This window comes from Protopterus annectens, chromosome 1.part2 (assembly GCF_019279795.1).
Source record: "Protopterus annectens isolate FY-2018-M chromosome 1.part2, PAN1.0, whole genome shotgun sequence".
In the NCBI taxonomy this organism is placed as follows: Eukaryota; Metazoa; Chordata; order Ceratodontiformes; family Protopteridae; genus Protopterus; species Protopterus annectens.
The window spans coordinates 1237012739-1237039727 of record NC_056727.1 but is presented as its reverse complement, the minus strand read 5'-3'; the positions used below and the strand labels follow the sequence as shown (position 1 = coordinate 1237039727).

At 44.2% G+C, this 26989-nt stretch overlaps 1 protein-coding gene across 3 annotated transcripts in view; it reads left to right on the top strand.

Moving 5' to 3' along the window:
* Positions 1-26989, top strand: part of EYA3 (EYA transcriptional coactivator and phosphatase 3) — a 1396180-nt gene that overhangs the window by 238910 nt on the left and 1130281 nt on the right. The gene's annotated exons all lie outside the window — the stretch shown is intronic.

The following is a 26989-nucleotide window of genomic DNA, read 5'->3' as shown; positions in this document are numbered from 1 at the left end:
AAAAATCCTATGGTCTCAACACAGTCACAGTTTGGAAACAATAATACCAATAATTCCATGTTTGCAAAAGGAATTTCTATGTTGGGCCCAAGCATGTCAAGCAAACACAGGCCTCCCATTCTGCAAGCCTCAAGCAAAGCAAGTCATCACAACAGACGCCTCAGATTACGCCTGGGGGGCGCACATGACGGACAGGTGCATTCAGGGCAAATGGTCCCAAAAGGAAAAGCACCTTCACATCAATCAAAAAGAAATGCTAGCAGTAATAAATGCAATTACAGCTTTCAAGGACTTCCTGCATCCAGGACAATTACTGATAAGAACAGACAACACCACAGTAATGTGGTACATAAACAAACAAGGAGGAACACATTCATACACCTTGTGCAGACTAGCCATGACTCTTTGGAACTTGGCTCTCGAATGGCAAATCGAACTTCAAGCACAGTACTTGCCAGGATTGGAAAACACACTGGCAGACAATCTAAGCAGAAATATGACAGATCCACATGAATGGAAGTTACATCCTCAGGTGTTTACAGAAATAATCCAAGCGTGGGGGAGGCCAGACATAGATCTTTTTGCCTCCCACAGGAATCATCAATTGGAAAAGTTTTGTTCGAGGACCTTTCATCCAAAGGCCTGGAGAGTGGACGCCCTTTCATTCAGTTGGACAGCATGGACAGTTTACGCATTCCCACCTCTGCCTCTTCTGCCCAAGGTGCTTTTGAAAGCAAGAGCAGACAGACCGAAGATGATATTGATTGCTCCAGATTGGCCAAGGCAACACTGGTGCCCACTCCTGAGGAGCCTAACACATACTCCTCCCTGGTCCCTGCCTCTAATGCCTCTTCTGCTGACTCAGCACAGCTACAAAACTCTTCACAGTCAGCTGAAAACACTCAATCTCGCTGCATGGAACAACAGACCCTACTCTCCGAGGAGGTGCAGGATGTCATTTTGGAGGCCAGAAGGCCATCTACTAGAAAAGCTTACTCCGCAAAATGGAAGCGGTTTTGCTCTTGGAATGAGAAAAAAGGCCAGGACCCTAGAAAACTGAACTTGCCTCAGGTATTACAGTATCTAGCTGAGCTGCTGAACAGTGGACTTTCATTTTCTTCCATAAAAATCCATGCCTCAGCCATTTCTGCAGAATTCAACACGGATCCTCCTTTATTTTCTCACCCACTCTTACGACAGTTCCTCAGAGGGGCTAAGAATATAAGACCACCAAGGAAACAACCAATACCAACCTGGGATCTAAATTACATACTAGAAAAATTAACATTGCCTCCTTTTGAACCAGCTGCCTCAACAGATTTGCAATATCTGTCCTGGAAAACGGCCTTCCTTCTGGCTATCACTTCAGCTCATAGAGTTTCGGAACTACAGGCCCTCATGGCGGTGCAGCCCTTTCTCATCTTCCATCAGGACAGGGTTTCCCTTCATACCAACCCGTCATTTATGCCTAAAGTGGTATCCAGGGTAGCTTTAAATCAAGCCATACACCTACCTACCTTTTACCCCAATCCTCAAAACAAAGGGGAAAGGCTGCGACATTCTTTAGACATCCATAGGCAGCTACGTTACTATTTGGACAGAACAAAGTCCTTCAGAAAATCAGAACTCTTTGTGTCCTATGCTGTAGGGGCTCAAGGGAAGCCAGTTACCAAGCAGACTATTTCAAAGTGGATAGGCCACTGCATACGATTTTGTTATTCCTATCATGGGAAATCTGTTCCTACAGGTATCGGATCACACTCCACCAGGGCCACAGCTACCTCTACAGCCTTCCTCAGAGGAGTTCCTACCAAAGATATTTTGGAGGCAGCCACTTGGAGTTCTGTACATACCTTCACAAAACACTACCACCTGCCGTTATATTCCAGAACTAGAGCAGGCTTTGCCACTGCTGTGTTGCAGGGCATTCTGGCTCAACCCAGTTCCTCCTAGTTCCTACCACCCTGTGCGTAGCTTTGGGACTCTACCCATCTGTCATTACTGCAGCTGTATGCACGATGAACATAGTACAGTTTTGTACCTACCATAAATGTAGATGTTCGAGTGCTAATACAGCTGCAGTACAGGTTTCCCTCCCTCCTTCCCCACTTGGTAAAGGCATGGGGCCTAACACCCTCTTTATACAACCTGACTGGGTTATCCTTCTATGGTTTATTTGCTTACAACTACTGATTTTGGATTATATTGCATTGCTTGTATATACATAATTTATGTATTGCCTTCCTTCTGGGGGCACCTGACATCTGGGGCAAGAAAGACTGAAGAACATGGCGTCGGCTGTGTCTTATATACTCCGGCCTCACTGACATCAGGAGAGAAAGCGACAACAACCGACGCCGGACCTAGACTTTGGAATTCGGCCGACCGAGGGACCGCCTGACGGCAGAGAACCCGTCTGTGATTACTGCAGCTGTATTAGCACTCGAACATCTACATTTATGGTAGGTACAAAACTGTACTTTTCTTCTTCTGATCAGGAATATTCTTTCCCTCCTTATGAGGATTCTGATGCTGAAGAATCCATTCCTTCAGCTTCTCCCCCTGAGGATTTCTCTTTTGGGGAAACTTTGCATGAAATGAGGGAACATTTCCACTGGGAAGGACAGGAGTATTCGGAATCTAAGAAAAGACTGAGGGATTTTCTTCTTCTTCCGCAACATAGACCCCTGGCTATTCCTCCTGTTTTGGATATTGTGGATGATGCCTTTTCAGAGGCTAACTTAACCCCTGACTCTTTTCCTCCTGCTCCTGTTAAGCCTGATAGATATTACAGGGTTCCTGACTCCCATCAGTTTTTATACAAGAACCCTGCTGCTGACCCTGAAACCATTTCTCAGGGTCCTAAGGGAGTTAAGGCCGCTTCTGCCAAAAATCCCATTCCTACTGAAAAGGATTCTCGATCCTTAGAAAGATGGGGCAAAAGGTGTACACTTCTGCTACTTTGTCCATTAGGGCTTTAAACTGTCAGTTTCATATGCTTAAATACCAGCAATTTCTCTTGTCTGTCTTAAAACAAAAGCTTACTTCCATTTCTGCCTGTGCAGATGATAAGGAATTACATGACTTATTGCATGCCACTGAACAGGTTGGGAAGCATGGTTTACACTGTGGATTTGATGCCTTGGAGGCTTCTTGTAGGGCTGCGGCCTCTGGCACAGTCATTAGAAGGCATGCATGGCTAAAGGAACAAAATTTACCTGAACAAGTAAAGGCTAAATTATTGGATGCTCCTGTTCAGCATAATGTTTTGTTTGGATCAAAAGCTGAAGAGGTGATTAAAAAGATGGAGGATAAGGCGAAATCCATGCAAACAGTTAAAGATTTCTTACAAGTACAGCCACCTAGATTTAGCAGGAATTGGCCTTCAAAAAATTGGTCCTTTCCCACTTCAGACAGGCCTCAGAGGGGTAGATATAGATGCTCCAGAGAGAGGCCTCAAACACAAGCTGCTTATAGACCAAGACAGTGGACTGCTTCCACCCCTAGGGGAGGAGAGGACAGGTCACAATCTCAAAGGAAACAAACTCAATGACTCCCTCTGTTGGGCTACAGGAACTTCTTGCCTGAAAGCCCCTCTCGGAGGAAAACTCTCTTTTTTTTTATCAAAATTGGACTCAAATAACCCAAGACAAATGGGTTTTGGATGTGGTTTTAAGAGGCTACAAATTCCATTTTCATACCTTGCCAAGGCCAAGCGGATGGCCAGACCTTCCAAAACATCAATGGATGGAGGCCTTAAACCAGGTGGAAGCTCTTTTGGCTATGAATGCCATAGAACCGGTTCCTCTTTCAGAGATGGGACAAGGTTTTTACTCAAGGCTCTTTCTAGTCCCAAGGAAGCAAAACTCATGGAGACCCATTCTGGATCTGTCGGTCTTGAACACCTTTCTAGAGATTCCAAAATTCAAGATGCTTACTTTACAGCAGCTACTTCCAATGCTGTCCCAAGATGCATGGATGGTAACTTTGGATTTAAAGGAGGCATATTTACACATTCCCATCAGGCAGGATCGCAGAAAATACCTCAGGTTCAAGGCCGGATCAAGGCACTTTCAATTCTCTGCGCTGCCCTTTGGATTGTCTACTGCACCCAGGGTCTTCACCAAATGCCTGGCTCCAGTAGTAGCTTACTGCAGACTCAAGGGAATTCAAATTTACCCTTATCTGGACGATTGTCTAATTCAGGCAGACAGCAAGGATGTCTTACTCCAGCATCTAGAATTTGTACAGAACCTCTTCAAGTTCCTGGGATTCTCTGTAAACATAAAAAAGACAAATTTGACACCATCACAACAGATAACTTTTCTGGGTGCACTTCTAAACACCACAACCCAGATGGCATTTCTGACATCTGAAAAAAAATTACAGCCGGCTTCAACTTTCAAAACCTTGGCAACTCTAACTCAACTATCTGCAAGGAAATTCCTGCAGGCTTTGGGTTACATGGCCTCCTGCATCCTCCTCGTACCATATGCAAGACTACACATGAGGAAAATACAGTGGTACCTAAAAAGTGTATGGTCTCAGCATTGCCACAGTTTAGACATACTGATCTCCGTACTTCCTTGCCTTCAAAAGGAATTTCTTTGGTGGTCCAAGGCATGTGCACTAAACAAAGGGGAAACCCTTTCGTCTGCCTCCTGCCACTCAGATTCTAACCACGGATGCCTCGGATTATGCTTGGGGAGCCCATTTTCAGGGCAATTGTCTGCAGGGCCTTTGGACAAAGGATCAGAAGCACCTGCATATCAACTTAAAGGAAATGTTAGCCGTTCAGAAAGCTCTATTGGCCTTCAGGAATCTTTTACTGCCAGGACAACTACTAATACGGACAGACAACACCACAGTTATGTGGTACATAAACAAGCAAGGGGGATCTCATTCCTACCCCCTTTGCAGACTAGCCATGGATCTATGGAACACAGCTCTAGCTTGCAATCTGGATCTTCAAGCTCAGTTTCTACCAGGGAAACAAAACTTCCTGGCAGACAGTCTGAGCAGAAACCTTTCGGATCTACTCGAGTGGATGCTGGACAACAAAATATTCAGGATGATAACAGCAGTCTGGGGATGTCCTCACATAGGCCTCTTTGCATCCCATCTCAATCATCAACTACAGCATTTTTGCACCAGGACTTTCCACAGAGAAGCTTGGAAAGTGGATGCCCTGTCTTTCAGTTGGAGGAACATCTCGGGATATGCCTTTCCGCCTCTTCCTCTTCTTCCACGGGTTTTATTGAAGATAAAACAAGACAAGCCTAAGATGATAATCTTGCTGGCTCCAAATTGGCCTCGGCAGTTTTGGTATCCAACTCTAAAAAACCTATGCCTGGAGCCCCCTTGGGTTTTACCTCCGTCTCCGAACCTTCTGTCCCAGCATCAGGGTCAGGTTCTACACTCTAATGTCAGAACTCTCAGCCTGGTGGCCTGGTTAATCCAGGGCCTTTGATTTCTTCTTTACTGCCCAAGCAGGTTTTGGATGTCATTTTAGAAGCCAGACGTCCTAGCACTAGAAAATCTTATGCAGGAAAATGGAAAAGATTTTGTTCCTGGATGCAGGCTCAGGATTCTGATCCTCTTCTTCCTAACATTACTTAAATTTTACTTTACTTGACAGATCTCTTACATAAGGGTCTCTCTTTCTCTTCCATTAAGATACATGCCTCTGCTATTTCTGCTCATTATAATACAGGCCCTCCCATCTTTTCCCACCACCTCATGAGACAGTTTCTCAGAGGAGCTAAGAACTTAAGACCTCCTAGATCTCCTCCCATTCCTGCTTGGGATCTCAATTATGTTTTGGAAAAACTAACCTTGCCTCCTTTTGAGCCTGCTGCCTCTTCTGACATCAAGTTTTTATCTTGGAAGACAGCCATCCTGTTAGCCCTAACCTCTGCCAGGAGAGTTTCAGAGTTACAAGCTCTTATGGCTGTGGAAACTTATATTATTTTTCATCAAGACAGGGTATCTTTGAGGACTAATCCTACCTTCATGCCTAAGGTGGTTTCCAAAGTGGCTTTAAATCAAACTATCCACTTGCCAACCTTTTTCCCCACTCCTCAAAATAAAGGGGAAAGGATCTTACATTCCTTGGATGTACACAGACAACTACGTTTTTACCTGAACAGAACCAAGGACATCAGAAAATCAGAACAATTGTTTGTTTCTTATGCTTCAAGTTCCCAAGGTAAAGCCATTTCAAAACAGACCATTTCAAAATGGATTGCTCATGGAATCAGATTTTGTTATTCTCACCATGGAAATCAAATCCCAGGGAGTATACGGACTCATTCCACCAGAGCTGCTGCCACTTCTGCGGCCTTCCTCAGGGGAGTTCCTACCAAGGACATTTTGGAAGCTGCAACTTGGAGTTCAGTGCATACTTTTTCTAAGCACTACAATCTACCTCTCTACTCTAAGTCTAGGGCAGGCTTTGCCTCTGCAGTCTTGCAGGGCCTTTTAGCCGCCCCTTCCTCTTTATGACCACCTCCCTTTCTTTCAGCTTTGGGATTCTACCCTACAGTCATGACTGCAACAGTGAAACACGATGAACATAGTACAGTTGTGTACACCTACCATAAATGTAGATGTTCGAGTGTCTTCACTGTTGCAGTCTAATTCCCTCCCTCCTGTCCCCACTTATTTTTACTTTTGTGTATTTCCTTTTTCACCATTCTTCTGAGGTGTATTTGCAAAGGTTATGGGACCTTTTCATTTTGGGACTCCTGACATCTGGGGCAAGAAAAACTGGAGAAGATGGCGTCGGCTGTCAGCTTTATACTCCTGGCGCTCTGACGTCAGGGAGCATGGTTGAACAGCCGACGCCGGACCCAGACTTTGGGATTCTGGCCGACCGAGGGCTGCCTGCCGGCAGGGGAGAACCCTACAGTCATGACTGCAACAGTGAAGACACTCGAACATCTACATTTATGGTAGGTGTACACAACTGTACTTTTCCTCTATCTTCTCTTGCTCTGCAACTCCAACTGAGCATTTGTACTGGTTTCCTAGCAAAAACTCTAAAGCATCCTCATATGACAACTGATCAGATGTTTCCTGCGCCACTGGTTTCTCTTTAATTTAGGGATCCATTGCTCTATCCTGCTGTGATGTTATCAGTTAGATTTTCTGCACCAAATCCTTCACTTTTCAGGTAATCCATAACCTCAGTTTCTGTTTTTTAACTTCTCCGTTACTAATCCTCTTTTCTACTTTTCCTCTTTGTTTTCTTATTATTTTGTATTGTAATAAGTTTCCATGTTTGTTTGCCTGTATTTTTCTTCAAATATCTTTGGGGCTGCCTTTTTTGTGTTGATCACTTTAGCTTTCTCCCTTGCAGAAATATTGCACCACATCAGATCTCTCTCTTTCCCATGTCCATATTTCTTTTTTATATCTTTCAAAAGTCTCTAGATTTTGTTCTTTATATTTTCGCACCTCTTACTATCCATATCCATAAGTAAGAGTTTCCAGTTCTCGGTTTTTGTATTATCTTTTGTTTTAGTTTCTTCCCACATATCTTTAGCTACCATAACAGAAGCACTTTTAATCCATACTCCTAAATACTTCATCTTATGCCCCCATAAATATGAGTATCAATTGAACCAATTGGTGTGTGGGCACATAATTTATAGCTGCAGTGTTTTTGTTTTCATTAATTTTATATCGTGAATAGACTTGAAACTGTCTCAAAATGGTCTGCAGTGCTGAGATGACCTTTTTCAGGATTTCTCAGGAGGTGTAAAGTAATATAATGTGCAAATAAAGCCAACTTTTCTTGATTACCACACAGTTCTCACAGATATCTACAACAGCTCATTAAGTCAGGCTATCGTACTGAAATGCTTCAAAACTACAATCATAATACCTATACCAAAGCAGTCCCCACCATTAACTCTAAATGACTACTGCCCCAAAGCACCCACTTCAGTAGTAATGAAGTGCTTGGAGAAGACTGGTCAAGGACCATATAACAATCCTACCTTCCTACATCCTTAGATGACTTCAGTTTGCATATCGAGCAAACCATTCCACAGAAGACGTTATGTCAGTGGCGCTTCACTTATCTGTGACCCACCTGGAAAACAAGAACTGTTATCTGCGAATGTTCATAGAACTTATCTCTGCCTTCAACGCAGTGATCCCTTAATATCTGATAAAGAAATTTGACCAACTGAGAATAAATACTCCCCGATGCAATTGGATACTGGAGTTCCTCACGGACAGACCGCAGACAGTACGCATTGGCAGTAACACCTACGAGAGCAGCACTGTGAACACAGGGGTTCCCCAGGGCTGTGTTCAGAGCCCTTTGTTGTTCACCTTGTTAACTCAGGACTGGACTGCCAAGCTTAACTCTAACTACATCAACAAATTTGCAGATTCACGACTGTCGGTGGTGGTGTTAGCAACGATGATGAATCAACCTACAGGGAGGAAATTAGTTAGCATGTTATCTTGTGCAACAGCAGCAACCTCATGCTAAACGTGAACAAGACCAAAGATGACATTGTCAATTTCAGATGAAGGCATAAAACACACTGTCCATTAACAATCCATAATGAAACAATGGAGAGAGAGGAAAGCACAAAATTCCTGCGGGTACACATCACAGATGACCTAACATTTAGGATTAATAACTACCGCCATTGTAAAGAAAGAACAGGAGTGCCTTTATTTCTTGCAGAAGATGAGGAAGGTAAACTTACCCCCATCTCCAATCCTCACCAACTTCTACAGAGGCACCGTAGCGAGTGTATTAACTCATTCACTCCGGAGCAGGCCAGAAAAAGCTGCCTGCTTAATTCCACCATAGGAACAACTGTGCAGCCTGAGCTCATTTTCAGAAAATCCATTTCTAATACCATACAGAAAACAAATGTTCATGACTCTTTTTAGCTATAAGAGCTAGACTAAAAGTGTAAATGTGAAAGTTGTTCAGCAGACACTGACCTTTCCAAAAGTGTAACTGTTGATGGTGGGTATCAAAGTCATTATTAAATATTTGGCAAGGAATGCTTATATTGTGCATATATTTTACCTTTTTCAAAAAGCAAAGCACAATATCTTGGTCAATGTACCATGCAGACCCATACAATTTGTATTTAATTTATTTGTATGAGTGTCCACTTTAAAATGATACCTTAACCATTGCTGTCTGATGCTCCTTTACGGCGATAGTCACAGAAATATGATTAATATAATATTTCTCATAATTGATAAAGCATAATATCTCATCACCTGTAACAGACCGGGGCTACATATCAGTGTAGAAGTTGTGTCTCTCACAGTCGGCTTCAAAATGATGCATCATTTGTGTCATCACCATGCTCCCTTGCAAAGATATGGGCGTAATAGTAAGTATTGGAAATGTATAATTTTCATACTCCTACAAGACTAAAACTGATATCTGTGCATGTGTACAGTACACAGACAGTTCTTTTGCCATGTTGTAAGGAGTAAAACTGTTTTCAAAATGAGGTATTAGTTGGCACACTGACTTGCTCCCTTTCAAAGTTTTATTTACCAAAATATGAAAAAAAATCATAATTTCCATAACCTAAGTCCTAAACAAATGGATATCTGTACATGTGTACAGCATTCAGACCCAGTTGTTTTACCATGTAGACAGATATTGTAAATATACACATTCCTGGTGTAGCCAACCTACTGCTGAATGGGTATATGTAAAGAGAAAAAGTAAGGTAAGGACCGCCACTCCACTAATGAACCCAGGACTGGCATGGGACCTAGTGGCATGCAAGGCCATCTGATCTGTCCGATACCTGTGCTGGCTACCCACTCAGACAGCTGATACAACTACAGTCTCACAACCTCCTTCAGTGCCAGCTGTCTTCCTTACCTATGCCTTTTTCTCTTTACATGTCAGGCCACATAAAATGACAACGTGGCCACCACAACTGCAGCTGTTCAAAAATTGCTGTGATTTGAAACCGTAGCCTTGCGAGCGGTTGACTGATGACATAATTCCCTCCAAAGTGCAGCACATGGATGTTGGGCTCAGGTTAGATGGAACACTTCTCTTCCAACAACTACAGTACTCCGCTCCAATGCATACCTCTTCCTGCAATCCAGTATACCTTCACACTGGATGTGGGGAAGCTCAAGTTGTACTGGTTTTCAGTTATGGAGGCATGGCTGGCAGCCCAGTGAATGTAGGAATGGCCACATAACCAAACTCTCACTTGTCCTGCTCCTGCTCGTGAAGCCGTGACTATGTCAGAAGGTGGACGAACCTGCACAGGAAAGAAAATGCAAACCAATTACCACTGATGTTTGACAGATGTATTGGAAGAGTACATATATATGTATATCATAATGAATTACCTGATTAGACCATCCAAATCTTCACTCCTATCCACAGGGGAATTATTTTTTTCAAGGGGTACATAAGTGGTGATGACGCTGCAGAGGTACATGCCTACCACCCGTGAAAACACCAAATTACACACACTGACTGATAAGGGGGCACAGAAAGGGCACATGTAAATGGGAAAGGTAGGGTAAGGACTGCCAATCCACTAATATGCCGAGGACATGCATGGGGCTTCAGCTCGTGGGCATCTGAAGTGTCCCATACCCACTCAGACTGCTGGTAGCAGCAATAACTCCTGATTGCATGTAGTGCCAGCACTCTGCCTTACCTCTGCCTTTTTCATTTACACGTGTCCTTTCGGCAATGGCCATAAGGAGTGAAAGGGGGGAGCTAATGTAAACCCTCTTGCCCTGACCTACATACATTTACTACACCTGAAGGGAGGGAAACTGAGTGGAGAGCTACACCAAGACAACATGTGAAAAGACCAATACTGACCTAGGCTTTGTCTTTTTGCATGTGTCCTTTCCTGGAGGGAAACCTTGCATGACAGTGGCACCCCCGGAAGCCATGCTTGCGTATGACAGCAACACTATGGAACTGAGCTGAAGAGTCTCCAAGTTCCCAACTGCCATCCAGGTCGATCATGAGATCCATGGTGGTTGTTGCAACAAAACACCTCTACTTGTGTTCTAGCTGTTGTATATACATTTTCTAGTTCATTAATGAATGTGGTTTATAGTTGTACATGATTACTTAACTGATTTCTATACCAAAATGAGAAGAATTGATGCTAAAATTGAAATAGTTGGCAAAAACTATTCACCAGACACTCCATTCTCAATGAAAGGAAAAATGTGTAACATACAAAAAGTAAAAATAATAATATTAATACACTACAATAATAACATCCAAGGATCTGCACTAAAAAGGTGCTTCATTATGTTGTACATTCATGATATTCTGAAATGCCACAAGAAGCCGTGGTATGATGGGATTGGATAGTAAATCTAGAGCCTAAGATTGCAAATGGTGTGTTATTTCATCTCAGCTGTAAGAAATCTAAAATCTACTCACAATTTCTGTAAAAATTATTTCACTGTAAACCGGAAAACAGTACATGTTATCTACCCTGATGGACTGGAAAAATAAATGAAAGATTGTGAATTACGCACAAGTATTAGTTACTACTACTGTACGAGTGTGTTGCTATGTGTGAGAATGTAGGAAGTTGCTTATTTCTCAACTGTCCAGATTTAGCTTCATAGTTGTGGTCTGTTTCTCATAAAATTTGTAGTTTTCTGGCAAATCACAGAGGACTAAGTCACTACATACCGTGTCTATTCATAAAATGCATTCCAGCACAAATCCTGCTATTCAAGTAACTAAGTTAAAAAGAATATTTAAAATCTATGTCCAGATTTTGCCTCATATATTTGTTACATTTCTTGAAATTGTAAAGATGAAAGAAATAAACTGGTGTGGGGGGGGGGGGGGGGGTGGCTTGCTATGACTGCAATTGGAGAAAAACCCAAAGCTGGGTTGTGCATTCGTCAATGTGATAACTTCAACTTATGTCAATAACAGTGACAGCTGCTGAAAGTTTGGCCTGAAAAGTGATAATTGCACCACAAATCCTGTTGAATAGGCATTCATTATATTCCCTTGTGCAGCTGTTATGTACCACCGACCCATTATCATCGGTAAGGAGAAGACCTGAGTAATTCAGTAGAACACTATAACCCTTAGATATGACTGAGCCCTTCCTCCCACTTAAATTCTACACGACTGACAAGGCCAACAAAAATGCCCAAAATATATGGCACCTCCATGCTGGTAGTAGTTGGCAAGTAATGCCCTTTATCTCACTCAGGTAGCTACTGAGTATAATCAGAAATGCAATAAGACAAGCAAAAATGTCAAACATATCTGGCTTATCTGCCTAGTAATGAATCCAAAAAGTATTAACACATGATGTTATGTAGTCCAATCTCGCCTACATTCTTACCCGTGGGTTCGGAGCCGAACCTCGGCTCCAACTCGGCCATAGTCTAGCTTGAAGTCTTCAATTGGCTCGTGGCTAAGAGGTATCCCATGCTGCAACGCGCCTATCCCCGGATATCTTTTGCCGCTCATACAGCTCGGATGTGGTCTCGCTCTTGGCCGTGGCTAAGTACAATTTTTCTACTTATTTTTCAACTTAGTAGCTTCAAAAGCTATTTTCATAGCTACTGTGCATTTTGCTTCTGACTGGTTCAGTTGAACTTTTTTTGGTATCCCGTTTCCCTTGGTGTTTATGGGCTACGCCCGTTTCAGTTAGAGGACCTAGTCCTCCCCTATTTTTTTCTTGTTGTGTAGCAGGTTGATCCCTCCTGTTAGCGGGTTCTTTGTTGTGTGACTCTTTGTTGTTTCTTTTTTTTTTCCTGGGCTAGGCCCGTTTAACTTCCTAGTCCTGCCTGTGGTTATCCCGCAGTCTCTAGGCCGTTTAAGTTAGGGGCTAGTTTCCCGCGCTGTGTTTGGTTTCTGTGGTGAAGGTGCCCCTACCATTTTCATGTCTGTGTGTGTTCTTGCCTTTAACATGTCTAAGGATTCTAAAGAGCACAGGCCTTCGGACCTAGTGTCAAGTGTAACAACAAGATGTCTTTGACGGATGGGCACTCTGTGTGCGTGTATTGTTTGGGAGCTATTCATCTACAGGAATCCTACTCGTTCTGTCATGCTTTCAGCCCTCGCGTGTGCTGCAAGAGAGGAAGAACAAGCTAATATTAAGGGGATTGCTGAAACCTTCCTTTGAAGAACATTTGGAGAGGTCTTCCAGTTCCAGGTCCTCTCCTTCCAAACCAGACAAAAAGACGGACAAAGAATCTTCTAAGAAACTCTCTTCTCTGAGCCCCCGGAGAAAATCATTAGAACTACAGTTGCTTCTTCAGCTCCACTAGCTTCGGGGCCGACAGAAGACAGTGCATCGATGATGTCGACATCGGCTCCAGGTTTATTGGAGCCGGTGACAGACTTGTAGGTCTCCCTCTATAGGGACATCCAGGTCCCCTACCATGTTCTCTAGGACACTTTCCGTTGACTATGTCGATAGAGTGGTAAGGAAACTGCTCCAGTCATCAGTGCTGGTTAAATTGCTTTCGGCTCCGGCCCAGTCGGCTGTAGAGCCTGTCCTCCCTTCATCTTTGGCTGTTCCTCCTTCGGACCTTTCTTCGGAGCCAGAGCTGTCGGTTCTGTCAGATGCCTTGAGGTCAGTTCCAGTATCCCCTTCTGGCATCTCTGCTCCGATCTCCGCTCCGACCCCATCGGCGCCATCCACAGGGTCCAGAATTCACAGTTTGCTGGTTGGAGCCGAGAGGGAGGTATCTGGTCGATCTTCGGCTCCGAGCCTTCCTCTTGGCGCTTCGGCTCGGGCGAGCATGGACCCGACATCGACTTTGGACCTTATTTCTTCAGCTCCGAGGGTCTTCTGCGGTTAGTCGACCTTCGGAGCCAGGGGGATCAGCTTTCGGGGTCATGAGGAGTGTGCTGGCCAGGTCGTCAGCTGCATCTTACGGCACCAACACTCTTCCCCCTCCAGCACTGATATCAGTATCAGATCACCCTCTGTCTAGGGGCAGCGGAGACCTAAGGCCTCAGGATACCTCCATGAGTGGTCCCCAGCTTTCTGAGGCCTCCCCGGATTTTTTACCTGAGGAGCCACCCAGAAAGCGTGTGCAAGAGGAAGCACATTGACTCCCAAGATGAGTCTCTCACGTCTGACACTGACCTCGGGGAGTCAGAGGGGTCCCCCAAATCATCTTCTGATGATATCTCTTTTTCAGATATCTTGGAAATACTAAGACAGAGAGGCGACTGGCCATCTAAAGCCCCTTCTGAGGAGGAGTCGGTGTTCCTGAAGGCCTTTGGGTCACAACCCTCCGCCTCTTGGGTTTCTCCCCCATTTGACGAGCCCCTAGACCTCATTTGTCGAAAGGTGTGGTAAACTCCAGACACTGTGGAACCGGTCCCTAGGAGACCCAACAAGTTTTTGTCCGCTCCCCCTGATAAAGAATTTCTTACAAAAGGCATTCCAGTAGATGCCATGGTGGTGGCAGCAGCCACCAAGAAGGGACTTGCAGAAACATCATCTACCGTCCATCCCCCTAACAAGGAGTAAAGGGTTATGGACAGGTATGGAAAGTGTGTGTTCTCTTCAGCGGCCTTTACACTGCGGTCGCTGAACTATTTATCACATTTTACATGGCTCCAGAGAGATCTCCTAAAGGAGTTGGGAGATTCTCTATAGGGTATTGTTTCTGATGCTGTGGCTTAGAAAGTCAATGCTCAGATGTCTACCCTAAATTCTATTACCAACTCCTCCATGAGGCTGATCTCTTACGCAGCCGATGGAGCGAGCAGGGCTGCGGGTTTTGGAGTCTCTCTTAGGAGACACACCTGGATGCGTCTGTGCAACTTCGCTGAGGCTTTCAAGTCTACCTTTACAAGCGTGCCCTTTGATGGTTCATCCTTATTTGGAACCAAGGTGAAGGACACTCTCACTAGGTGCGAGCAGGAAGGAAAAACCCTGTCTGCTGTGGGAGTCCATTTTTCCATGCCTTCTCGACCTTATCCCAAGGGCCAGAAAGGTGGGAAAATGTGGTTCAGAAAATCTCTGAGGTTTTTTCATGACGCACAGAGTGATTCCCACTCCAGAGGCAGAGGAGGGGGTGGAAATTCAGGCAGACGCCGCCCTAGAGGCAGAGGAGGCCCACGTAACCAGGGGGACCGCGATTCCTTTTGTGGTTCTCCCTACCAGCCCTCCTGAGAGGAGGCCCGACTGTGCATCTCTGGAGCCAGTCAGGGGTCGCATTTCTCTATACCCAGAAGCCTGCCGAGACATCACCTAAGACGAGTGGGTATTAGAGATAATTTCCAGAGGTTGTTATATTCTCCTTCTTTCATGTCCCCCTCCAAACAAAAGAATCCCAGACGTCCCACCCAGTAAAAGGGATTCCGCAACCTTAGAAGTTCAAATGTTGCTGTTAAAAGGAGCCATCCAGCCCGTCCCCTCAGACCAAGTAGGATTAGGGACTAACTCCAGATTCTTTTTGGTGCCAAAAAGAACAGGGGACCTGAGACACATTTTGGATCTCGGCCGTTTGAACCTTCATGTAGAGAAGTCCAAGTTCCACATGGTCACATTACAGTCAATTCTCCCATTATTAGGGAAAGATGTGTGGATGCGCTCCATCGACCTTAAGGATGCTTACTACCATATAAAAATGGGCAGGGCATCCAGAAGTCACCTACGCTTCCGGCTGGGAGCCAGTCATTTTCAGTTTTGCGCACTGCCTTTTGGTCTCACCACAGCCCCCAGGGTGTTCACCAAATGCATGGCAGTGATAACGGCTCACTTGAGACGTCTGGGATTCCAAGTGTTTCTGTACCTGGACTACTGGCTCCTGTCTGCCACCACCAGGCATCTACTGCTGCAGACCAGGGACACCACTATTGCACTGTGCCAAAGACTGGGAATTACCTTGAATTGGGAAAAGTCTGCATTGTTGCCCTCGCAGTGTGTTACCTTTATCGGCGCCGAATTAGACACAGTGCTCATGAGGGTTTTCCTGCCAGAAGAGAGAATTCAGGTTTTACAGCAGCAGGTCTACGCTCTACTACCACTGAAGAAGGTCAAGACAGAAGTGGTCCTCAAGTTGTTAGGGACCATGGCTGCCATGATTGTTAGTTCCTGTTGCAAGACTACACATGAGGATTCTTCAATGGCAACATTTTCCCCAATGGTCTCTTCAGCATCTCCTGCTCTCCCATCTTATTGTAATAACCGATAGGTGCAAGCAGGATCTGCACTGGTGGCTTCAGACCAGCAATCTCAACACGGGTATGCCTTTCGTTCTTCCTTCTCCAATTGCCACTGTGACCACGGATGCCTCCCACATCGTGTGGGGGTGGCATTATCTCGGCAGGACAGTCCAAGGCACGTGGCAGGAACACGAGATCCATTTGCTTATCAGTGTCTTAGAGATGAGAGCGGTGCTATTAGCATTGCAAGCACTTCAAAGCTTTCTTCCTCATGGGACAATTGCAGTCCACTCAGACATGTCAGTGGTCTGGTACCTGAACAAACAGGGAGGAACCAGGTCGTATTCCCTTTGCAGAGGGGCACTTGAGTGTGGCAGTGGACAGTATCTTCCCTGCGCTTTCTAGTGGCAACGCACATACCGGGGAAGTCCAATGTGATTGCCGACAGGCTGATCAGAGCTATTCTGATGCCTCACAAGTGGTCCCTGAGCGAACAAGTGGCGGAACGGATTTTCCGCAGATGGGGTCAGCCTTGCTGCGATCTATTTGCCAGCCCAATCAATGCCAAATGCAGCAGCTACTTCACCCTTATTCCCCCGAAGGGGAAGGCACCCGGGGACGCTCTAGTTCACGATCGGCCCTCCAGTCTTCTCTATGCCTTCCCTCCAATTCCCCTGATAACGAAGGTTATTCAGAAAGCGCAGTTCTTGGGAAGCAAAATTATACTGATTGCACCACACTGGCCTCGTCAGATTTATTTTCCTTTTCTTCATCCTTATCTAATGGATGATCCATAGATTCTGGACCCAGAGCCAGATCTGTTGACTTGTATGTCAGGGCAGCTCCACCCCTCCATTTAGACCGTCAGGTTGACAGCATGGCTGCTCCAATTCCGTCCCTAGTCAGGCTTCATGATTTTTCACCGGAGGTGGTCATATTCAGTCTTCCTCCCACAAGCCTTCTGCTAGGAAGATTTATTCAAGTAAGTGGAAGAGATTCTCCATTTGGGCTCATGAAAGGCAGATTGATCCCTATACAGCTCCCATCTCATCAGTTTTAGAGTGTCTTTCTCAACTGTTTAGCCAGGGATCAGCTGCGGCAACTATCAAAGTGCAGTTGGCAGTCATTTCTACTTTTCATGTTGCTAATTAACCCAATCTAACGGCACACAGACTTTGTAGGCCTTTTCTGAAAGGGACTATGCTACTTCGACCTCCAGTCTTTGATCCTGCAATGCCATGGGACCTTAATTTTGTGTTACAGCAGCTTACCTCGCCTCCTTTTGAGCCCGCGGCAACCTGTGACATTAAATTTTTGTCTTGGAAGACAGTCTTTTTGATAGCCATCACTTCGGTTAGGCGGGTCTCTGAATTCCAAGCTTTATCTGTTTGGCCCCCTTACTTGGTATTTCACAAAGATAGGGTTTCGCTAAGACCTAATCCTTCCTTTATGCCTAAGGTTGCTTCGGTGGTCAACCTCAACCAGTCCATCGAGCTGCCTGTGTTTTTCCCTGAATTCTCTAACAATACAGAATTTAAGTTTCATCAGCTAGATGTCCACAGACAATTGCGTTTCTATTTACATAGAACAAAAGATATTAGGAAATCTGATCAACTCTTTGTCTAGTTTTCAGACAGTAGACTAGGGACTTCAGTTTCTAAAGTAACTCTGTCCAGATGGATTTCTAGCTGCATTTCCTTCATCTATACTTCAAATGGCAAGGAATTACCCTTTAAAGTAAAGGCTCATTCTACACGTTCGGTGTCTACTTCTACTGCCTTTCAGGCTAGGATGTCTATGATGATATTTGTGCTGTAGCTACTTGGGCATCTTCTCACACCTTTATTAGTCACTACAAATTGGATCTGATATCAAGGGGCAGATCCTCATTTGGTTCCACAGTGCTCAGGAGTATTTTCCAGTGAGCCGCCCAAGGTCTAGGTGCTAGGGACGCTGTCCCATGGGTAAGAATGTAGGTGAGATTGGACTACATAACATCAAGAAGTTATGTACTCACCATAACGTTCAATGTATGTAGTCCATCTCGCCTCACATTCTTACTAACCCACCCACCTACCCCCTCCTGGAGGACCTAGAGGTAGAGTGTCTGTTTTCAGCGCTCCTTCATGATGTATTGAGTTGGTTCTTCCTCTCAGCGTGTTTGTGTGTGTGTATGTGAGCTCGCAGCAAACAAGATCTGGGGATAGGCACATTGCAGCATGGGATACCTCTTAGCCACGAGCCAATTGAAGACTTCGAGCTAGAGTATGGCAGAGTCGGAGCCGAGGTTTGGCTCCGAACCCACAGGTAAGAATGTGAGGCAAGATGGACTACATACATCGAACGTTATGGTGAGTACATAACTTCTTGTTATGTCACCTAACCATCCCTCTGGTTACAATAAGACACAGAAGTAAAAAAGGCAGAATGACCAAAATGAAACAATTAACCAAATGACCCATCAGTAACATTGGGTAGTATGTGCAGAAAATTGCTAGAATAACAGGATTTGTGTTTGTATGTATTTTCTAAAGAAAAGGAAATCTAAAACTCAAATGTCCCTTATTTAGCAATGTCAGTCCTTTTTATGAGGAACAGACCAAAGTATGGACATTCAGCAAAAATCTGGATAGTTGAGGGCAACGGGTACTGCCTTTTAAAAGCCATCAACTGTACTATACTAAAAAAATATCCATGATGCTATCATATTTTTCAACACCATATTCCTAAACATATAAATTGCTCTGCTACTCTCCGCAGTTTGAAGAAAAACTTGCAACTCTGATTTTTCAGGATAAATTAAAAAGCTTACTCAAGGTAGCGACAAGTAAAGAAAGATTGCTTAAACAACAAAACCACTATTATCCTTCAAAATCCACCTTTTACGCAACTTAAAAGCTATGTAAAAAAACAAGTTAACATTGATGAGAATAAACAAAGAAAGTGGAAAAAAGTGCCAAAAGTAAACTGATAACCAAAAACAAGGCAGTGGACGGTTCACCAGAATAAAGTCCATTGTTTTATTGATCGCACACGATATTAAAAAACGTAAAACACATCCAGAATGCATTAACTGTATCACCGCGTTTTCATCACAAAAACTTCTTCAGATGAGCATACTATATTTAATCTTAATGGATGTGATTTTAAAAAACAATTTTATATTTTTTTGAGGGAGAGTATTTTAAACATCTAAGAATTGTTGCTATGGGGACCCATTGTGCCCCCACGTACGCTAACATTATACTTTCCTACTGGGAAAAGAAATGTGTTCAGTTGTGATTTCAGGTGTTGCTGGAATTTTTATGCTTGTTTTTTGGACAACATTTGTTTATTTTGGGTAGAACCTGAGAGTAGGTTTTTAGATTTCGTTAACTATTTGTCTAGCACCACAGATTTCTTAAGATTTACGTATGAAATCAATTCTGACTAAATGAGATACTTGGACCTCAGTATCAGTAAGGCTGGAGGGAACTTCAAAACTAGAGTTTACAGAAAAGCAACATTTTCAAACTCTTAATATTATACCAGTGCACACCCACATCACCAGGAGAAAGGGGTAGTTAAAGGGTCAGTTTGTTTGAATATTCAGAATGACCTCAGATTACAATTTTATTAATGAAATTGCTTATCTTATGGATTTGTTCAAAGATAGGGGGTACCAAGAAAAGCTTCTAGCAGAAGTATACAATGAAGTTTTGGAAGCAAGAAAATCTAGGTTTGCCCCCATTTTCAGGAGTGACCATCAGGACCTTGAAAATATTCATACATCAGAGAGGTCAGGTTATGATGGGTACAACAGTGCTTTGATTATTACTTATGACTGGGATGCTGGGTTGGCCAGAAACATTCTAGAAAGAGAATGGAACAGATTTGCTAGTACATCAGACCTGCAGTATATATTTGATAAATCTTTTAAGTTTGTTTACAGAAGGGGATGCTGTATTTAAAACATTTTGGAGAATGGAACCCCTAGGACAGGTGTTCACCTTTCTAACAAAAGGGACACACACAAGTTTGGTTGTTGTGCCCAATGCCCTTATGTCAAAGTTGGAGAGATGGTTCATCTGAAAAGTAGAGACAGACTTATTAAGACAAATGGTTTTGCTAATTGCAATACTAATGGAATTATTTATTTAGCCTTGTGTGACAAATGTGAAGCATTCTGTATGGGCAAAACTGAGAGAAAATTAAAGTCAAGAATGTATGAACGCAGGTTGTTGTTTGTTGTTGTTGTTTGTCTTTCGGCTTTTCCCGGTTAGGGATCGCCACAGCAGAACTCCGGTCCGCTAATGATTGGCAGTTGTTTTTTATGGTGTCGAGTTGCCAGCCCAACCTTCAACAAAGGCACACCCATTTAACGCATGTCTTTCGAACGCCCACTCGACTGTAGGGAGGACATGCAGACTCCACACAGAAGGCACTCCCAACCCAAGCCGAGAATCGAACAGGAGAACCTCCTGCTGTGAGGCAACAACGCTACCACTGCACCACCGCAAAAGTAATGTATGAACACAGGTATGCTATAAAAAAGATGAACAGTAACAATTCTCTGTATAAACATACTCTGAACTGTGCAGAAGCTGATTTTCATTTTTATAGGTTCATAGGTTCATACTAGGCTATCTGCCCTAGGGCATTTATAAGCCTAGCCAGAGTGTGTTTGGCTTTTGCCACCCATTTTAAATTAATTTTGCTATGCCCTTTTTCGAGGTTAGTATACTGTGCCTCTGTCTAACAGTGACACAGAAGTGATACTTGGGGTAAACCTACGATCTCCCACCCACTCATCAAGATTCCTCTTGAAGAGAGTCAATGAGGGACTCTGCCTAACCAGGACTGGGATTTTATTCCAGAGTGAAGGGAGCCTCTGGGTTATGAATCTGTCCCTCCAGCATGTCCTATTTATTTCAGTGCTGAGGTTCAAGTCTCTCGAGCGCGTAGCTCGATGGGATTTGGATTTTCTGAGGTGCAGCATGTCCGTTAATTCCAGGCTGGACATGGCTTTATACGTCAGGCACAGATCGCCTCTGAGCAGGCGGTATGCCACTGAGTAGAGCTGGAGATGTTCTTCATTCCACATTGCTGCAGTCCTAACTATTGGGTAGTCCGCTGTCCAGTCGGCCCGAATACCAAAGTATATGGCTGACGTCGGTCAGGACGCATTAGACTGACGTCAGTACGTCAGGGTACTAATGCGCATGACCGACGTCATATCCTCAGTCTTTTTTGCCGCATGGTCCGATGCAGAAGCAATTTTGCGAGTGCAGGTTGGCGTTCTGAAAGTTTCTGAAGTCAGAGTTTCAGACCGAATCAAAGTTGGCTAAGTACCCGTTGGGAATATTTTGGTTTTTCTTGCCTCAGTATTTAACCGGATGTCAGAAAAAGTGAATAACTGTATTTCTTGTGGGAAACAGATACCTCATAGGGATTACCATACTTTGTGTATACCTTGTTTAGGGCCTGAGCACGACGTTGTTGGATGCCGCTCTTGTGCTAGATTTAACAAACGCACTATTAAGAGAAGGTTAGACTGTGCCAGGTTAGTGTTTGGGAAGCGTTGTAATTATAAAATGCCGTCGGATGCTCCGGCCCGGCTTCGCTAAAAGCAAAGATAAAGCAGCAAAGCCTAGGGTGGAGGAACCGACAGTCCCAGACGTCGGTTCTTTGGAAGGCTCAGTGGAGCCGGAGGTTTTGCCAGGTGTCTCTTTGGAGTCTCAGGAAGAGACTTTACTGTTACAGGATGTATCCTCTCAGGAAGTAGGCCAGGCTGAGGGGGCTTCTCAGGTGGCTGTTCTTCCCTCTCTTCCTAAGGTGGTTAGAGCCTCTCCTTCAGTTTCCAAGGCTTCCTTGAGGGGCAGGCCAAGTTTAGCTTCTGTGGGGTTTCTCCTAGTACTTCAGGATCTTTGCCTAAGAAACATATGCTTAAAATGGCAGAGGATTTGATTACTATGATTAGGGGTTCTATGCCCTCTCCTGATAAGAGGCCTAGGGTGGAACCTGAGTTTGAGAGTTTTGAGCAATGCTCGGAGGCTTGAGTCTTCGGCTGAAGACTTGCAGGAGTACCCTCCTTATTCTGATTCTGATGTGGATGATTCTACTCCTTCTGCTTCTCCTCCTGAGGATTTTTCATTTTCAGAGACTCTGCATTCCATGAGGGAGCATTTTAAATGGGAAGGTCAAGATTTCTCTGATTCCAGGAAAAGGCTTAGGGAATTCTTGTTTTACCCCAGCATAGGCCTTTAGCTATACCTCCTGTTTTGAATGTGGTGGAAGATGTGTTTGCAGAGGCTTCCTGAATCCTGATTCTTTGCCTCCTGCCCCAGTTAAACCGGATAGGTATTATAGGGTGCCTGAAGCTCATAAGTATCTTTTAAGAGTCCTAGGGCAGACCCAGAAACTGTCTCTCAGGGGCCTAAAGGTGTGAAGGCCTCAGTTGTTAAAAATCCTGTCCCTCCTGATAAAGAGGCAAGGGCTTTGGATAGATGGGGAAAGAAAGTGTATACTTCTTCCACTTTAGCCATGAGGGCGTTGAATTGTCAGTTTCACATGTTAAAATATCAGAATTATCTTCTTTCACAGTTGAAATCTAAGGTGGATGCTCTGGCGGAAGGTATTGAGTGTAAAGAGTTGCAGGATTTAGTTCATGTGTCTGAACAAGTAGGTAAACATTCTTTGCAGTGTGGTTTTGATGCTGTGCAGGCCTCCTCCAGGGTGGCTGCCACTGGTTCTGTTCTTCGTAGGCACGCCTGGCTGAGAGATCAGAATTTAGCTGAGCATGTTAAGACAAGGAATTTGGATGCTCCTTTACAGTCTGATGTGTTGTTTGGTTCGCCTGTGGAAGCAGTTTTGAAGAAAATGGAGGACAAGGCTAAGTCTATGCAAACTGTTAAAGATTTTTTACAGGTGCAGCCTCCAAGTTTAGTAGAAATTGGCCTACTAAGGGATGGACTTATCCTGCTTATGATTCCCAGTCTAGGGGTAGGTCTAGACGTGGTAGGGGCAGAGCTCAGGGTTCTTTTAGGCCTAGGACAGGGAGTTCCCCTGCTCAGACTTCTGGTGAGGGCAGGGGTCAGTCCTTTCGTAAGCAGACCCAATGACCTACCTTTTCAGCTGCCAGTACATTCTCGCCTGGCAGCACCTTTGGGAGGAAGGCTGTCTCTTTTCAAAGAAAATTGGGATTTAATTACCCAAGACAGATGGGTTCTGGATATTATTCACCACGGTTACAGGTTTTATTTCCATACCTTGCCTCCTTTCAAAGGCATGCCAGACATTCCTCCTCTTCAAAGGACAGAGGCTCACAAGCAAATTTCTCTGTTGCTCCAAATAGGGGCCATTCAGTCAGTTCCTGTGCCGGAAAGGGGTCTAGGATTTTATTCTCGCCTGTTCCTAGTACCAAAGAAGGGGAACACGTGGAGACCAATTCTGGATTTATCTATCCTCAACACTTATCTGGACATTCCCAAGTTCAAAATGTTGACGTTACAACAGCTTTTACCTCTGCTGGGCAAAGATCACTGGATGGTAACTTTAGATCTCAAGGAAGCTTACCTTCATGTGCCAATCAGACTAAGTTGCAGGAAGTATCTGCGTTTTCGAGCTGGAAATTCTCATTATCAGTTCTCTGCATTGCCCTTTGGCTTATCTACTGCCAGAGTATTCACAAAGGTTCTGGCTCCAGTGATAGCTTACTTCAGGCTAAAAGGAATCCAAATCTATCCTTACTTGGACGACTGCCTGATTCTGGCTCAAGAAAAAGAAGATCTTCTACAGCACCTGGAATTTGTCATAGCAGTGCTAAGATGCCTAGGGTATTCTGTGAACGAAATAAAGTCCAGTCTAGTACCCTCTCAAGACATGTGCTTTCTGGGTGTGAGACTGAATACAGCAGCCCAGATGGCCTTTTAACCCCGGACAAACAAAAGAATCTTTCCAGTTACTTCCATCATCTATCTCTTCAGTCCGGGCTGACTGCAAGGACAGTCCTTCAAGCCTTAGGGTTCATGGCATCTTGTATTCTGGTGCTTCCCAATGCCAAACTGCATATGAGGAAGCTACAATGGTATCTCAAAAATCTGTGGACACAGCACTGCCAGGATTTGGACACTGTCATTCAAATAATACCTTGCATTCAAAAGGAATTTTTGTGGTGGGCTCAGGAATGTCACCTAAACAAGGGACTCTGTGACCCGGCCAGAGGCAAGTCAGATTCTAACGACAGATGCCTCAGATGTTGCTTGGGGAGCTCATCTAAATGGAAAGTGGATACAAGACAAGTGGCCTGCCAGACTACAGCATCTACATATCAACATGAAAGAGATGTTAGCAGTTCAGTTTGCATTAATGGCTTTCAAGGAGTTACTTCTTCCAGGGCAGGTGTTGATTCTAACAGACAACACAACTGTCATGTGGTACATCAACAAACAAGGGGGAACACATTCTTACCCATTGTGCAGACAAGCAATGATTTTATGGGAGACTGCGCTCAGTCTGCAACTAACTCTTCAGGCAAGGTTTCTGCCGGAGGCACAGAACTCCTAAGCAGGTGTATAAAGCAGAAAAATCAGGGATCCCCAAGAGTGAAAACTGGATCTTCATGTATTTCAAAATTGACAGTGTCATGGGGAACTCCAGACATAGATCTGTTCGCTTCTCCACTAAACCACCAGCTGCCAAAGTTTTGCACGAAAGGATTTCATCACACAGCTTGGAAAGTGGATGCTCTTTCTTTCAGTTGGAAAAATCTTCATGTGTATGCCTTTCCACCTCTGCCTCTTCTTCCAAAGGTGCTTCTAAAGGTCAGACAAGACAAGCCAAGGATGATTTTAATAGCTCCAGATTGGCCTCGGCAGCACTGGTACCCATTACTAAGGAGTCTGGTAAGGAAGCCTCCATGGCCTTTACCTTTGATTCCACACCTGTTGTCTCAGAGGGACGGTCATCTGCTCAATGTCAAGCTTCACTCTCTACATCTAACAGCCTGGCATATTCTGTTTTGAAAGACAGCAGGTCTCAGCTTCCTCAACAAGTTTTAAATGTGATTATGGAAGCCAGAAGACCTAGTACAAGGAAAGTGTACGCAGAAAAATGGAAGAGATTTTGTTTTGGAGTGCAGCAAACAATTTGGAGATTACTGAGCCTAATTTGAGTGTGGCTCTTCAATATCTTACTGAGTTACTGGACAAAGGTTTGTCTTTCTCTTCCATTAAGATTCATGCTGCAGCTATTTCAGCTCACTATGATTGTGACCCACCATTGTTTTCGCATCCTTTGTTCAAGCAATTTCTTAGAGGGGCAAAGAATATAAGACCCCACGTAGAGCTCCTACTCCTGCTTGGGATCTCAATTTTGTGTTGGAGAAACTTACTCTACAACCTTTTGAGCCTGCGCCTACTGCTGAATTGAAATACTTGTCATGGAAGACTGCTTTTTGTTGGCCATTACTTCTGCAAGAAGGGTTTCTGAGTTGCAGGCCCTTATGGCAGTGGAGCCTTTTTTGATTTTTCATAAGGATAGGGTATCTTTACGTACTAATCCTTCCTTTATGCCTAAGGTGGTTTCTAGTGTGGCTTTAAACCAAACTATTCGTTTGCCTACCTTTTATGCAGATCCCCAAAATAAAGGGGAAAAGATTTTGCACACTTTGGATGTACACAGGCTATTGCGTTATTATTTGAGCAGGACTAAGGATTTTAGGCAGTCTCAGCAGTTGTTTGTTTCTTTTGCTTTGACTTCAAAGGGCAAGCCTGTGTCAAAACAAACTATTTCTAGGTGGATTGGGTGTTGCATTACATTTTGTTATTCCCATCATGGCAAGGAGATTCCAGCTGGGATTAGGCCTCATTCCACTAGGGCTACTGCCACTTCCACAGCATTTCTAAGGGGTGGCAACTAAGGATATTTTGGAGGCAGCTACTTGGAGTTCAGTGCATACTTTCTCTAAGCATTATCACCTTCCTCTCTACTCTAAGTCTAGGGCTGGTTTTGCCACAGCTATTTTGCAAGGCATGTTGTCAGTTCCTGCTTCCTTATGATTTGCCAGCCTCCCTTACCTCTGCTTTGGGATTCTACCCAATAGTTAGGACTGCAGCAATGTGGAATGAAGAACATAGTACAGTTTTGTACCTACCATAAATGTAGATGTTCGAGGATCCACATTGCTGCAGTCCAATTTACCCTCCCTCCTTCCCCTCTGTGTTTAGGGGTGGTTGTGTAGGTGAGGTTATATTCTGCTAATTGTGTATATATTGTATATATATTTTTTGGTGCAGGTATTTTGGGAGTTTTTGTTTTTGGACTTATCTTTTCAGGGTCTTCTGACATCTGGGGCAAGAAAAGACTGAGGATATGACGTCGGTCATGCGCATTAGTACCCTGACGTACTGACGTCAGTCTAATGCGTCCTGACCGACGTCAGCCATATACTTTGGTATTCGGGCCGACTGGACAGCGGACTACCCAATAGTTAGGACTGCAGCAGTGTGGATCCTCGAACATCTACATTTATGGTAGGTACAAAACTGTACTTTTCTTTAACCGGGCAGCATATGGCATCTGTTTGAGCTCTTTGATCCTCTTGGTGAGGTACTTTTGGGGTCTTTCCAGTTGCTGCAGGTGTCTGGTAAGGTACATCCCAAAAGGGGCATTGTACTCAATTATGGGCCTGATGAGTAAAGAGGCACGATGACCTCCCCTGATCTAGATGTGAATCCCTTCATGATTAGGTGGGCTATATAAAATGTTTTTCTAACCACTTTTGCCACGTGGTTGTCAAATGAGAGATTGCAATCAACTTGGGTCCCCAGGTCCCCAATTACTTCTTCTGTACTT